Source organism: Panulirus ornatus, chromosome 25 (genome assembly GCF_036320965.1).
Source record: "Panulirus ornatus isolate Po-2019 chromosome 25, ASM3632096v1, whole genome shotgun sequence".
Lineage (NCBI taxonomy): Eukaryota > Metazoa > Arthropoda > Malacostraca > Decapoda > Palinuridae > Panulirus > Panulirus ornatus.
In genome coordinates, this window is record NC_092248.1 from 9829873 (window position 1) to 9846887 (window position 17015).

The following is a 17015-nucleotide window of genomic DNA, read 5'->3' on the forward strand; positions in this document are numbered from 1 at the left end:
TCTCCCTGTTATTCTTGCTCTTTCCTCCTTGTTTGTGGCGCCTAGGTCCTCCTGCTCCAGCTGGTTCCTCCTTCTGAATTCTCCTACTTCTACGATGCTTTCCAATGCACCGTTTCAGCTGCAGTGCTTCTGCTGTTCCTGCTTGACTGATTGTGGAGTAATATCTATGGTGTCCTGGCTGCTTCATGCCCTTGTTGATAATATTTTTTCCCGCCCCATTTTCCCGTTTCGTTTCCCCTTGGTCCCCCTTGCTAATCAGTTCCTGTTGATATATTACCCTTGTCTATAACGCATCTGTTCCCCTTCATTTTTGTTGACTCTCCTTACTCGCTTCTGTTTAGCCCCTGCTGCTTCGAACCATACGTATAATATTTCTCCTTAGCCCCTGCTGCTTTCTCCCACCCCATCCTTTCTTTCTGCTACCTCTACTCTCCCTGCTCCTGCTATGTTCCTGCTGTCGCTCATCTGGTTATGTACCGAACACCCCACCACCCTTCCACCTCCGACCTCCCAACGAAACACCAGTTCCGTCTCCACGTCAGGGGGGGGGGGGTCTTGATAACCATCACACCCCCGGTGACGCTCCCATGATCACATGGGAAAGCGCACACGCCTGTGGGAAGGGGACAGACCAAATTTCCAGGCCGTCGGCAGCAGCAAGGAGCTAGTGACCCAGTAACGGGTCCTGGACGAGGAGAGGGGAGGGAACGGGGGGAGGCGTGGCCTGCATAGTCAGGGCGTGGTTAATGTGTGACGTGGTTACGGTGCCGTTACAGGGTGTGAGAGAAAAAGAGGGATGTGTGTAGACACTTGGCTACAATCATGTCAAAACGGAGTAGCAGATTGGAGCTGACGAGGCTGACGCAGACGTCAGGACCTGTCAACAGTACTACCCCTTGACGCCAACGTAACCATGGCATCAATATCGTGTTACGCATCAGTGTAGCCATAACATGAACGCAACCACAACCTCGATGTATCCTTAGCATCAATCAACTCGTCAATGTTACCATCCCTGTATCCTCGATCATCAATCAATCACCTGACCCTCAACAACCAACGCTTTGACATCAACGTGTTCACAACGTGAATACACCCATGACATCAACACAGTCAATGAAGGAAAAGGGGAAAATGACATCAATACAATCAATGAAGGAAAAGGGGAAAATTGTTAACTTTCCTGAAGAAATTGATAATCACAACAGTGGTATTATAAAATGGTCAAGGGATCGCAATAATAAGATAATACAGAGGACTTTAATGACTTTAATTGAAGAGAAAAGGAAAAAAAAAAGACTAACCAGAAAGATCTTAAACTTTTCTAGCGAGAAGGACAGAAAAATAACTTCCAGAAAATCTTTTAATATTCATGTATAAAGAATTATTTATCCTGGAAATATTTAGGAAATTCTAATGAGGCGGACTTACAAAAAAAAAAAGAATTCAATATAAAGTATTTACGAAAACTCATTACATGAAGCTCAGAGGAATAGAAAAAAAAATATTAGACACGACCGAATGACTGAGGAAGATTCAGCAAAAAGAAAAAAAAGAAAAAAAAAAACTTTTACCAAAGACTCGTGTGAGGAGGAAGGGTTATGACTCACCCTCCTCCCCCCCACCACACACACAAGCACACACACACACACACACACACACACACACACACACACACACACACACTGAGGTGCTGCAGACCTTGAGAACCCCGGCCGATTGAAACTCTGAGACGAAACACACCAGCGTGTGAGGACAGGCAGTAGCAGCAGCAGCAGCAGTGATGATGCTTCCCGTGAGTCACCGTGTGTCTTGTTGTTAATCACTGGTCGAAATACCTCATCCCATGACGGTGCTGTGGTGCGCGTTTCGCTATACGTAAGAGGTTCATAGTGTTGAACTGTGGGATGAAACACACACACACACACACACACACACACACACACACACACACACACACACATTATCCGAGTGACTGATAACATACAGCCTCAACACAAACGAAATTGCTGAACACTGCAATACAACAAACACTCCCGATATCAACACATTCACTCCCCTGCAACTTCTCCCCCTCCCTCCCCCAAGAAAAAGGCTATTGCCCACGTAAAGGAAAGAAACACACATAAACCCAGCCTGTAACCCTTATGAAAGACATAAACCCAGCCTGCAACCCTTATGAAAGATATAAACCCAGCCTGCAACACTTATGAAAGATATAAACCCAGCCTGCAACACTTATGAAAGACATAAACTCGTCCTGCAACACTTATGGAACACAACCGAAGTCTGACGGCATCGCTACAGCACACGTGGACAAGGCTATGCAACACTGACCTGTAGGCCAAGAATGCAACACGTCGAAGGGGTCGCCCCACATCACCAACAGAGCCCTTGCTTGTGACGCGTCACATGTCCTCCAGCGTGACGCCACGTGGCGATCTAAGCACCCGCCGTAACAAAGACAGCGTCTCCTCTTACCCCTCAGTCTCTCTCCCTCAGATTAACCAGAGGGCGTCACGTAACCACGGCACCCCCAGCCCCGACCACGGCCAGGCCTGCTCCTCCTCATCCTCCTCCTCCTCCTGCTACCCTCCGCCGCCCTTCCTCCTCCTCCTCCTCTTCCTCACGCCCTTAACCACGGTCGCTCACCGGCGTCGCTCTGACTCACGCCAGCAACACGACACCGGGCGCACCATCACCATACACACGTAACAGTAGACAATTTCTTAAGGTCGTCCGGCTCGCTCTCGAAGGCTGCGGGGCCTCCCGTGTTCCGGCGATGAACAAACCAGACCACGGAGCGACGCTCGGCGGAACTACGCTACCTTTATCTCTGGTCCACTTCCTGATTAGAGAGAGAGAGAGAGAGAGAGAGAGAGAGAGAGAGAGAGAGAGAGAGAGAGAGAGAGAGAGAGAGATCGTGTTCTAGCAATGATCTTGGCCGCCTCTCCCTCCCTCCCTCCTCCTCCTCCTCCGTGGCTACTGTGTTACAACATTGGATTTTTTTTTCCCCACCATTTCCTGAGGCAACAGGCGTCGGGCTAAGGAAACGTGGGCTTGTCCCATCTCGGGATCTGTCCCGGCTGTGAGTAACTTACTCGCCGAGTCTTATATGTCAAGCATGATTTCCTGCGTGGTGGCGACTCGTAAACACAAAGAGGTTTTTGTTTCTTCTCTATTACTGTATCGTTTTCTAACGTGGTGCTTTAGGGCGGTGTCTCGCTTGGAGGAGAATTTAACATTTCGCCGAACCAGAACATCTTTTTTTTTTTTCGTATTCCTTAAACGACAATTTGCGTAATCCCAGTTTTCCCCTTTTTTTTGTCCTTTTTTTCAACGCTGTGGTCACGATGGCACGACCCTTGGGTAATGATGAGGGTCTGGCCTTTGACCAGACCCTTGAAAGGTTCAGGTCAGAGGTCATATCACACTCCAAAGTCGTACCATCGTGCTCAAGGGTCGTACCTTCATGCTCAATAATCGCATCATGTGCTCAACGGGTCGTACCGTCGTCCATCAGGAGTTAATGACGACAGAACGACGACAAGACGACAACCGTCCCCCCCCGCCCCCAACCCCAGCTTCCTGGGGCACACGACCGTGTCTACCACCACGAACCACCTGCGTGTCCAGGAAGCCCCACAAATACCAGAACAACAGCGACCCCCGAGGCCGACACCCGCTAGCGTCGCTGCCTCAGGTCGTCAGCGGTGACCCCCGGAGCCACTACCAGCCAAGGAGGGATGGGTCGTCGTTGCCGTGGGTCGTCATTGGCGACCCCCCGGCGTACTATACTATCAACCAGGGAAGGGGGTCGTTTCCTTGGGTCGTCATTGGCGACCCCCGAAGTACAACTATCAACCAGGGAAGGGGGTCGTTTCCTTGGGTCGTCAGCGACGACCCTGGAGCTACTCACTATACCAGGTAGGATCCTTGCCTTGGGTCGTTTGCGCTGGCTCCGTTACACAGATTTCCTGGAGGTGGCCGTGAGAGGCAAAGATTAGTCTTCCACCATCATTCCTTGTCACACGCTGCACAGGTGTGGGCACAGTGTGCTGGGAATGGACATAGAAGATAATGCGCTCGTACACGTATGACTAGATAGATAGATAGATAGATAGATAGATAGATAGAGAGAGAGAGAGAGAGAGAGAGAGAGAGAGAGAGAGAGAGAGAGAGAGAGAGAGAGAGAGAGAGAGAGAGAGAGAGTGTCTATATTCTCAATATCAAGAGACATCCAGCAAAACAAAAACAAAATAAAGAAAAAAATAACACCTTTTGATGTGAAAAGACGAATCATCAAAGCAAGAGCTGCAATCAATCGAAAAGTTTTATCAAAAGAACTGAAAGGAAATACGTTTGAAAATATTAGGAAGTGTTTTTGCACATACAAAATACAAATACAAGAAAATATATAAATGAACAAATGAATATATATATATATATATATATATATATATATATATATATATATATATATATATATATATATATATATATATATAAACGGAAACTTTAAAAGACTGCTGACACCAGTTGCTTTGCCTTAGTCACACTGGCACGTAAGTGCATGCATGCCAGCAAGCACGTGACATTTACAACTCTAACATACCAACGACCACGCTTCTTCCTGCAGTCACCTGAGACACGAGGGTTAGAATCCCACTTACAATCAGGTGCTCGGGATGGGATCATACTGGTAACGATTCATCCAATCAGGTACAAGGGCTGGAATCATAAGCGCTAATGACACACAGAACGGTAAGCAGCCAGCTCTTCATGGTGACCAATCTTCGTCAAACTGAACACGACGGTGCGACCCATAGAACACGACGCTATGGTTCTACAGCACGACGGTACGACCCTAGAATACGACGATATGGGTCTACAGCACGACGGCACGACCCTAGAACACGACTGTACGACCCCAGACCACGATGGTACGAGTCTACAGCACGACGGTGCGACCCCAGTATACGACTATATGGGTCCAAAGCAAGAAGGTACGACCCTAGCTGAACCCATCGAGACAAGAGACAGAGAGGCGTTGCATCTCCAACAGCTTTTACCCTCCCCCAACCCCTACCTCACCTCACCAGAGCGGACCGAACACTACTTTCTTATCATATCGAAGGCTGCAGTAAGGGCGGAGAGTCCTAAGGACGGCCAGGCCCTTCAATGAGACACAGAACACGAGACTCAGAAGCAAAACAAGAGTTACTGCAGACGCGCACGGGGTAAACCTGCAAGCACTCCTGACTCAGGCTACGACAGCGAATAAAAAAACACCTACACGCAGACGTCCAAGTCATTCTTTTTCCAACCCACGACCTCCACACCATGCTAGCCACTGTGTACAGACCTCCAGCAGGAGTGACCGACCACCCCCTCCCCGACTCCTCATAGCTTTTTTTACCCGCTCTGGGTCACGACTCGAGGCGATAAAACCCACCCATAACCCACAGCGCGAGAGAATCAGGTTACGACCCTGCGCCACACGTCAGCGTATGTATGAAAAAAAAAAAAATTGATAAAAAAAGTGATTCGTCACTGTGAATCAGACTTATCATGCTTTCAACAAATCAAGCAATGACCCCACACTTGGCCAAGAAGGTTTCTACACCCCTCCCGACCTCTGACCGTGACCCCCTAGGTTCCCGGCAGGGGCAAGCATGGGTGGAGAGAGAAGGAGGCAGGTCCTCTGGGAAGGTCAGGGGGCAAGTCACTCTTTTTTTCTACGGGGAAGACAACCTCAAGCGAGGGAGGAGGGGGAGGAGGTTATACCACCTCACCCAGCAGCGGAGTGTGACAAGCCTAGGCACTTGACGTCCTCGAGGTAACCAGTTTGGATCCGACTAACACGTCTCGTCCTGACTACGGAAATGATTTCTCTCTCTCTCTCTCTCTCTCTCTCTCTCTCTCTCTCTCTCTCTCTCTCTCTCTCTCTCTCTCTCTCTCTCTCTCTCTCGGTGCCCGACACTTCTGGGCACCGACAACATGCTCATTCATCGCGACGGCCGGCCCACACTCCGTCGTCCTGTCATGAGCAGTAGCTCCATAGGATGGATCATCACACGGTCACATAAGGTATCTCCGTCAGGTGATGGTAAACCTTACGGTCGTTAACAAAAGTCGTTGGCAAATGTTTTATCGCGAATGAGGCGAAGTACTTTTTCTTCAACAGTATTTTTTTTTTTTTATGTTTACCGAGATGGCGCGGGCAACTGAATGCCCTCCTCAAGGCTATTTCATTAAAGCTATGTATTGATACATATACTGGCCTTCTGTTATCCATTCTATCGACTAATCCCTAGGGCCGGATGAAAGAGCTGGGCTGACTGTGGACCGACTGCCGGAACCAGGATTCGAACCCAGTGCTAAACAGTAACACAGAGACGTAATTCCACCTCTTGGGTCGATGACCATACTTTGTATTACTGTAACATCCACTCTTATCTTGGAACCCCCCCCCCCCCCACGTTAGGGAAAAATAGCTAAGTCTGCCTCTAAGCAACTGGGTGTCCTGTTTCGATGTCGAAATTTAATTTCTTCTGAACAGATGCTCCGTTTACACAAAGGACTGATCCATCCTTGTAGGGAATACTGCTCTCACATCGTGTGTGTGTGTGTGTGTGTGTGTGTGTGTGTGTGTGTGTGTGTGTGTGTGTGTGTGTGTGTGTGTGGTCTAGCTCTGCATCCTTACTTGGCAGAGTTGAGTCAAAAGCGACCCGACTTATCTACTCTCCCAGGCTATCTTCATCTACGAAGCTGCACGAGAAGTTGCATACAGGTCTTCCTCTTTAGTAAAACAGAAAAAAAAATCCTTATGTCTTTCTGCTTCTACCACATCATTCCGTAAGTTTCTGATCTTTCCCACTATCACAAACAGACTCGTTAGGACCCAAACATCTGTTGCTGTGTGAATTCAGCTGTACTCGTTTTACAGTACCACCACACGGTGTCTTAACGTATGTGTCTCTAACTAAAACTTAGACAACATAAGCTACATGACGTTCTTGCCTCTGATGAGACCCATGTTCCACACACTCGAGTTCCTTCGTGAAATACATACAGTCAACACAGACGAGGGTAATTTGTGGACGTTTAAGGCCGTGCGACACACAAACATTTCTACATAACAATGGTGTTCCTAGTTATATAATGGCAAGACGTCACAGAGATACAAATACACTCCAGGGTTATTGGTATACAATGGATAATAAACTGATTGTTTCTCTCTCCTTGGGTAAGACGTCGCACCATTAAGCCCCCGGGGTTGTAACCTGATGCTCAAAGGTCTGGCCTCCATCCTCAAGGGTCTCGTACCTTGGCGCTCGTGGGTCGCATCGCCGTGCTGCTCAAAGGGTCGTACTGACGTGTCCAAAGACTTAAGAGTAATCCCCACCGCCCCTCATCTCTTGACCACCACCCCATCCCCCACACACGCACCCAGCCTTGCAAGTCAATGACAATGTCGATGACCTCCACTTGGGGGCTTCACAAACGATCATCCCTCCTTCACTGGCTTCATCCCAGGTGCTCGTCCACGTACTCCACCAAACACACGCTTGTACTTATACCTGAATTCCTGGTAGTAACGCAACCATGAATGACGTCTAACTGGAGTAGACCAACAGTGCTTTCATTAAGACTTCCCTCCACTTAATTCGATCATATACACCCTTATACTTACACTTAAAATCCTGGTAGAACCAACAAACAATGTGTAAATACAACATCAATGCTTTGATCACATATCACACATCTCTCTTTCACTATATGATTCTATAATTACTCCTTCACTCACACTAGATGTTGGCTTATCATAAAAACGTAAGGGAGCGTAAGGGGAGAATAATGACCTTAATGCTGTTCCTCCCTCTCTGGCAGGAAGAAGGCCCTCTTGGGCCCTCGTCCCAACACTTGCCACTCTCCCACGTCAATGCATCGCGCCACCTGCAACTCTCCATACCTGCATCCCACCCCAACCTTAGCCAAGTGTGCAGATCATCACCGACAATGCTTAATCTACGTGTGTTTCGACACAGACATTAAACTCAGAAAACATAACTCAAAGGCGAGTGTTATGCGCGCGCACCGGGTCGACCACAAGGTGAAACAGAGGACGAGGACAAGTAGTGGCGAGGGGGAAGAAAAAGAGATATGCGGAGATGGACAACACTGAACCGAGACGCGTATGGTGACATTTAACTCACTCAAAGCGCTGCTGTGAACTCCCAGCACATCACACATTACAGACTCAAACACCAACATTTTCTCTATTTTCTACACGCTACATTTTCTGTACGAGGCATTTAAAACGTTATATCTTCCCCCCTTCCCCACCCCCCGACCCCTCTTTTTAAGGCTGGGGCTCGTCTTTATCCCCACAACTCGACCGGTAAATAAGCTTACACAGTGTCTGATCCCGTAAGCTGTTTACAGCGGCTGCCATCATGCCTATGTATCCACTGCAAGTGTGTGTTGCTTCTGTTCATTCCTGATGAACTTGTCCCGTCTGTTCCACGGGGCTTCCACCCCAAAAGGTGTTCCTCATATCTATCGACAGTCAAGGATAAGACAGACGGCAGAATTTGGGGCGTCATCTGTCGTGTAGATCAATCTTGCGAGTGCTTAGGAATCGTAAATTTATACGATTTACAGTTTCCATTCCCTCGACGGACCTATCTTCTCGTCTACCCTTTGAGGGAAAAGGTTTTTCATACCTTTTAATATACGCCATTTGTTTGCACGTCTGACTCGGTAAATAATTATTTCAAAATGGAATCCAGATCAACGAGTTCATCTACTTCAAATGATGATGTTGAGCACAGTCTTCACGATAATCTGGAGGGAATATGGAAATTACAAAACGTCCAAACATCTAAACACTTTCAAAAAGACATTTCGCTCACCAACCAACGATCAAAAATTGTTTCCCGATTTCATATCTTCAAAGAGTCTCTAAATCTAAGAGTCAGACTGTCTCTTTTACAGCGTTACGAGTTTGGGGTTTTATAACCACGTCTTTTACAGATCTTCTTTTTTTTTTTAAACAATTAACGCCGAAGATGAAATAGCTATCACGTGGTTGTCATAACTTCGACATCAATCAGTTCAGATGTTAAACTCCCTCCACGTCCAATCCTCCTGACACGAGGCTTTTTTCTAAACACAGCCCATCGTTCTCTCAGGGGATTTGCGTCTGAGTTTTAAACTCTGCAATATTTCTACTGAAGCATTCATTTCAGAGAGATTATATGTTGCGTGAGAATTCATTAGTACGACACATCAAACACCAACACGAGAAAACATATCAACATTAATTTTTCCTCTTCAGTATAACTCTTATGACCCGTGAACACAACGGTGCGACCCTTCATCGTGACGGTACGACCCCCTGAGCACAACGGTACAATCCTTGAGCACAATTGTACGACCAGTGAGTACGAACGTACGTACGATCCTTGAGCACAACTGTACGACCAGTGAGCACGAACGTACGTACGGTCCTTGAGCACACCTGTACGACCAGTGAGCACGAACGTACGTACGATCCTTGAGCACAACTGTACGACCAGTGAGCAAGAACGTACGTACGATCCTTGAGCACACCTGTGCGACCAGTGAGCACGAGGGGTGCGACCCTTGATCACAACGGCACGACCTTCCAGCGTGAGGGTACGACCTCCGTGGGTATGATGGCCTTATCTCTGTCTTGAATCTTCAAGGTCAAGGAACAGTCCAAGAGCCAATTCATACCCAAAGATTCGACCCGTTATGGCGGAGGATCACAGCGGCGTCGTCGTACCCTATAATAATCGCACCGTCGTAAATAGAGGGATCCTACAGTCGTGCCTCAGGATCGTACCTGCGTCTCAAGACGTTTATCATGAACCCGGATCAGGGAACCAGCAGGCAAGATAATACAACATAATACAATATAATACAAATGTACTACAATATTCTCCCAACGCTTACCACTCGATACAAACGAGACACCAACACGTAAACTACAATATACTTCTCCTGCAGCGTAAGAGGAACTAGTTCCCAGGTACTCCAACCAGTTTATTGGCAGGACGAAAAAAAAAAATATGAGCAAGCAGCGCACGTTTGAGGTGTCAAAAGCTGTTGGGAGTGGAGCAGAGGAGAGCCGACCTTGAGCAAGCACCAGCGGTTGGCCCACCCTGGCCAAGCAGGGCCGGCAAGCAAGAGCGGTCCGGCCCGGCCCGGCCCGGTAACCCGAATCAGGCGAGAGATTAGCAATGGCTCAACAGCACGTACGTACGTACGTACGACAGGTCGTGGTGACGTCATGAAATGGAATGTGGCGCTGCCGGTTCTCCGCATGGCAGAGCAAATCTGCATGATCACGGAGCGGCGGCCTGGTCCAGCGAGCATAACCCGTGGGGTGTGTGATTCAGCCGTGCCCAACTCTACTGCCACCCTACTCCCTCTCTCCCATCACGCACGGCGGCACGACCCATGAGAGAGACGGTACGACCAGGTGAACACAACGGTATGAACCTTGTGAGGCTGTGCAATAGAACGACCCCTTGAGCACGACGGTAGTAAGACCCTTAAGCACGACGGCACGACCCTGAGCACAACGGTACGACCCTGAGCACGACGGCACGACCCTGAGCACAACGGTACGACCCTGAGCACGACGGCACGACCCTGAGCACGACGGTACGACCCTGAGCACGACGGCACGACCCTGAGCACGACGGTACGACCCTGAGCACGACAGCACGGCGGGAACGACTTTAGCCCACGGAGGTGCGAGCCTTCAGCACGACAGTAACGACCACTGAAACACAACGGCGAAGACCACCTAGAAGTGCGACAGTTCGACCCTTGAGTACGAGGGGTAAGGCCCCGTACCTAACCGTTAAACCTGGTCTCACTCCATGCCATACACGATTCTCCATCCTCCACACACTGACGTAAGGACTCCTTAAGAAATCTACAGGGAAAACATCACAAGATGAGCACAGACGTGATCCTTCCCTACACACACACACACACACACACACACACACACACACACACACACACACAGGGAAACAACCGACATGATCACAATGGAGTAAAAACTACATATTTTCAGTCACTTTTTGACACACAAAAGTTCACTATGTGTTGACTCAGTCAAGTGCAACTTAGGTTAATCTTTGAATGGTTACGACACTCTGGGCGTGTCAACAAACATGACGCAATGAGTGATTTGGGAGAGCAGATAATAACAATATTCCCCCGTGTCTTAAGATTTACATCAAATGCTGAAAAAGAATAAACTAAAATCTTATTAGACCTAACACGACGTAAAGAAAACGGGAGAAACTCCCTATCGCGAGCCGAACACCAAAAACAGGGGAAGGGGTCAAATTTGGCCTAAGTGGCTTCTCAATCATGATGACCCCCGGTGACCTCCGATCACGTCACGCACAAGATTGGTACCGTAGCCAAGAAATGAAACACGCACACACACACACACACACCACATCATCACACCGTAAGTGGTGTGTGGTTAAGAGGGAAAGACTCAGCACTGTTTTCATCGATACCAAAATTACGGTTCTGAAAAAAAAAAAAAAAAAAAAATATATATATATATATATATATATATATATATATATATATATATATATATATATATATATATATATATATATATATATATTCAAACCTCTTCTTTGCATATCTGCAGCGAATGGAACAGCATTTCTCACCGATAATACTTATGCATTATATGATGCATCATTAAGCCATAAGATAACATAACATGTCGGATTTTCAATACACTTTTACTGCATCATCAGCTTACTTCACAGGAGTCCTGTCCCTCCCTCTCTCCCCTCGTTTCAACATGATGCCCCACACACCAGCTCGATGCTTAAACAATAAAATACCATCTTTCTTCCCCCCTGAAGTTCCCCTGCCGTTTCCCAGCGTCGGGGGGAAGCGCATAACCGACGGGTCGTGACCAATTCACGACAACACGATCCGGTAACAACAGGTTGTGGCCAGGTTACAACTCACGGCTGCGGATGGCTGAATGCCACCAGGCGGGGAGCCCAGGAGGAATGTTGGAAATATATTTCGTGTTAAGTAACTTTCTCGCGTCATATTACGGAAACCCATAAAGCCTACAGAGATTCTTGATATACCACAAAAGAATTCGATGGGATTATCATTGCATATAAAGCACTTGGCAGTCGTGTATCTGACCTCTGTGTCACGCTGTGCAAACATCCAAAAGAGGGAATTTATTCTGGTGCTGTACACAATGAGGTCACAATGTATCAGATATCTGAGCTGAGCTAAAACAAAAAAAAAAAAAGAAACTTTCATGAAGGATGGAGAGCGAATCCATCTGTCCCCTCGATCCTCGGCTCAGGATCGATGGAGCGAGCACAGACCGAAATCTGAAAAATTCTCATAAAATTCCTACGTATTTCTAACCCAACTGAAGATCGGAGAGTCAGGTTACGGACGGAGGGAGTGGCGTGTTCGAGGTGGACTCTTCGCTTCCCTTCCCTTCCCCAGAACCCAGAAAGTAGGACAGATACGATGATGATGATGAGGAGGAGGAGGAGGAGAATGGTGGGAGGACGACAGGAGACTGGGAGGCTGGTAGGAAGCCTGGGGCATGAAAGGACAATGAGCGGACGTGTGAGACGCGAGAACAGCAACACACACACACACACACACACACACACACACACACACACACACACACACACACACACAGCCTCTGTACGATACAGCTAGCACTGCCCCAATAGCCAGCCCATTGCACAGTCACACCGATCATCCAAATTCCTCTCTCACTCCCTCTGCCACTAACCCGCCACCTCTGCCACCTCCTCTGTACCTCTCTTCCACATCTGCCATCTCACTCATCCCTTCCACTCACTGCCATCACAAGACCTTCCCACCGACCGACCCCCGGATGCTCTGACCTTGCCACAAGGACCACACTCTAGTAACTGGTACTCGGGTAATAAGGGCCACTCACGGCACTGGGCACCAGGCCACTTTACTCTTATGGACGGAACACTTTACACTCATCCCCTACCGTATTATCACGAGTTACTCAGAATTGACTGTTTTTTTTTTTTTACATCTGTCAAGGACATGGTGCTGCAGAGCGTGTGTGTGTGTGTGTGTGTGTGTGTGTGTGTGTGTCTAAGCAAGGATACGCGTCGTGCGTGCTGGTGCATCAATAACAATAATAATTCTTTCAGTGACAACTCAAGGTGTCGAGCGGCTGAGCGTCCCGCACTAGGCGACCTCCACATTTCATCGCTCGCGGCCATGACGTGTGTGTGTTCTCAAAATCTTCCTCGATCCTTCAACCCAGCCTGAACTGACGAACGGCGGGAGGCATTCCTTCATCACCTGCGGGGCAGGGCACCAAGCTTCCTTTTAAAGGGATTTGTGAGTTGAGAACACGCTTGAAGACCCTTCCCATCAACTGGAGCTGGTGGGACCTGCTTGCTTGCAGAGAGGCGCCAGCCTTATAAAGTGCATTCCTGGAGATGAGGATACACATACCATCGATTCTTGGCGGCAAATTTTTGTGCGACACATTTCGCTTCACAGGACGATCGCATCCTGGGGCTTACCTCGCTTGCCCCGTACATGATGGACGCAGGCACGATGCTTGCCGGTTTTGCCTGGTTCTCTCGTCTGCGTTGCTGGTCCTGTGCTGCAAGAACTTGGAATTCCATCAGTCTAAATGTCCTTCGCTTGGTATGCACGGCGTAAGACTTGGTGGTGTCGAAAGCCATCTGGCAGCGAATGCCTGGGCTTCGTATCGTGTTCGTAACCCCATGAGCACGAAGGCTGGGCCACTGAGTTCGATGACTGGGCCACTGAGCACGAAGGTTGGGCCACTGAGTTCGATAGCTGGGCCACTGAGCACGAAGGCAGGGCCACTGAGCACGAAGGTTGGGCCACTGAGTTCGATAGCTGGGCCACTGAGTTCGATAGCTGGGCCACTGAGCACGAAGGCTGGGCCACTGAGCACGAAGGTTGGGCCACTGAGTTCAATGGCTGGGCCACTGAGTTCAATGGCTGGGCCACTGAGTTCGATGGCTGGGCCACTCAGCACGAAAGTTGGGCCACTGAGTACGAGCCACGAGCAAAACGGATAGACCCCTGGGCGTGACAATACGACTCTTAAGCATGACAGTACGATCCTTGAGTACGACATTACGACATTTAAGCACGATCCTTGAGTGCGGATAATACGACCCCTGGGTATGATAGCCTGGCCTCCGGCCTCTTAATGGTACACAAGAGGTTATCGTACTCATGAGGTGAAATCGTTATACTTTACGGGGTTAAGCCGTCTCACTTATGGGGTTAATAGTATGCAAGGCCCAAATTATTCTAGACTCTGAACTGCCTCGCTCTGCTTCGGAATGAGCAATAAACTCATACGATGCGAAAAAAAAAAATAAATTCCGGGTTCAGTGTCGAGTTACGCCTTCACAGGGAGGAAATCGTCTAATACCAACCTCTCACTTCTAAACAAACCGCGACATCCGGGGTTCGTATACGTCTGTAATAGCGTGTGGTCAGTGGCGTCGTAATCAATGTCATTAACACCCTCAAAACACCGGGAATTATACCGTCCGTGATGGCTGTAGCGCGTAATGCCACTCAATAGGTGACTGTACTTAGAAAGAACGAAGCGATTCTTTCTTTTTTTTTTTTGCGGGAAGAAGATTTTGTTTTGCGATGGAGCCAAGCAAACGCGTGCGCGCGCGCACCCCCTCCTTCCCCCGGGACATTCCCCCCTGGGAGGTTGAACCATCATGTGAGATCCGATTCCTTGTGAGGCTGGGCCACCACCACTGATTGCTATGGGAAGCACGATCAACCATTTAGCTATTCTCTTATCTATTTCTTCCCCAGTAAGGTTGTCATGCGTGTTTTAGCGTTCTAGTGATGCTGTGTTACATATAATGTCTACGTTACTAGTGAGACTCTTGTCTCTAGTGATATCTTAAGTCATGTGTGTGTGTTTCCATTTCTGGTGAGGCTAAGCCATCTTAATGTGTCTTGTTATCTTAAAGAGGTTACGATCACCCTTCTGGTTTTTTTTTATTCCTAGTGGAGTTTAAACTCCATCTTTAAAAGGACGTCTTCATTTCTGGTCGGGTTCGACCTTCTTTATAAAAGGGTATTTCTCTATTTCTCTCTTCCCCCCGCCTGAAGGCTTTACCGAATCATCTTCCCAAGTGGTGAGCGTTCGACAGCGTCCAGTCTTACCACCACGGCACCCACTGCGTTCAGGGAATCACGTCCAGTAGAATGCAGGGACGGGATCATTGTGCAGATCCACTGTAAAATTACCGAACTGAGAAAAAGAGATTATCAGATATAATCATTCTCTAAAATATATATATATATATATATATCAGCTTATTCCTCTTTATCAAAAGTTTCGGAATACCTACTTCAATCGTTTTTTTCATCAAATGTTTAGCAAAGAAACGAAAGTAGGATGAGCGAAATAAAGAAATAATTAATATGGAAATACAAAACAAATATTTCGACATGCTTTACCAGCAAGAGAGTACCGCTATACCCGCAATGCCTCGTTAAGTCGTATTCTAAATGACCCAACGCATGACTCCCGACTGAACAAACACTGAAATTAAACGATATCTTCACCAACGGTCGAGCTGAAAATACATTTACATAAATACACTCTTAAACGACCCAGTGATAATGACTGGGGTTACACACGGGGGGGCACAAACGATGGCCAACCTCCAGCATCTCTATACACACCACAACGCCTTTTTCAACAATATCATTTTCCTTTTTTTTTTACCCCTTTTTTTTCGTGTAATTCTAAGTAGCTTTCAGTGTGTTCGTCCCGTCCACAGCAACCATCCACCAGCACAGACACTTTATACTTATCCTAGCGGTGTCTGTTTGCCCCTAACTACTACTACAGTCAAAAAGGTAGTAACCCCCCAAAATACGCACGGAAACTGCTGTCTAAGGTCAAACAATCTCACTGTATGGAGCTTAATTATGGATCTAAGATCGTTAAGTTTATGGTAACTGCCACTTACCTTTTCCCCCCCCCAGATGTATATGAGTACACTACTTTAGCTTAATGAAGAATCTTTTTTTATTCAAACTTCACCTAAAGATGCACAGTATATAATTGTACAGTATAATTGGCTTGACCCCTTAATTACAACGGTACGGGCGTTGGGTATGTTGGCCTGGCCTTTGACCCTGATCCTTAAAGATTAGGTCATAAGCCAAACCATCCAATCCAAGGCCGGGACAGTCGTGCTGGAGGGTCGTACTGTCGTGTTTATGGATAGTACAGTCGTACTGCGGGAAGTTAAGGAAGCCCTGTACTTACAATTAAAACGACTACTACTTACCTGAGCCGTATGCAAATTATGAGGCATGTTCCCAAAATCTAAATAGGAATGTCTCATACTAATCAGAGGCTTGTTATTATTACCTGTACACAGGGTCAACATATAAAATAATATTGATAATATTCCTGATCTACAGGTCATAATAGTACAGGGTCAACATATAAAATAATATTGATCATAATATTCCTGTTTTACAGGTCATAATACAACTGACAAACCGTGCGTCATCATCACGCAAGGGGTCGAACCCCTCGAACACGTCGGGATGAACCCCGGGTGTGTGATGGCCTAATGAAAAAAAAATTAACCAGACCCTTAAGGGTCAGGGTAAGGAGTAAGCCATCACGTGACCCAAGGGGTCGTGCCGTCGAGGTGAAGGGGGTCAACCAGTCAAGTTTCAGTATCGCCTGTCGTATACCACTATCGCAGGCCATACCTGAAAAGGAAGGAAATAAGTATTAGAGAGAGAGAGAGAGAGAGAGAGAGAGAGAGAGAGAGAGAGAGAGAGAGAGAGAGAGAGAGAGAGAGAGAGAGAGAGAGATGGGTACAAGTACAGAGTCCGACATGTCTAAGGCAAAAGAA

General features: G+C 47.6%; 1 long non-coding RNA gene across 2 annotated transcripts in view; it reads right to left on the reverse strand.

Annotated features, from left to right (window-relative positions):
• The window catches only part of LOC139757247 (uncharacterized), a 199247-nt gene that overhangs the window by 59495 nt on the left and 122737 nt on the right, over positions 1 to 17015 (reverse strand). Inside the window, exon 4 of one of the 2 annotated variants that reach the window (XR_011714553.1) lies at positions 15622 to 16869. The exons of the other annotated variant lie outside the window; for it this stretch is intronic. This is a non-coding gene — a long non-coding RNA (uncharacterized lncRNA). Of the gene's footprint in view, positions 1 to 15621; positions 16870 to 17015 lie in introns of those variants that run through there. 2 annotated transcript variants of the gene reach the window in all.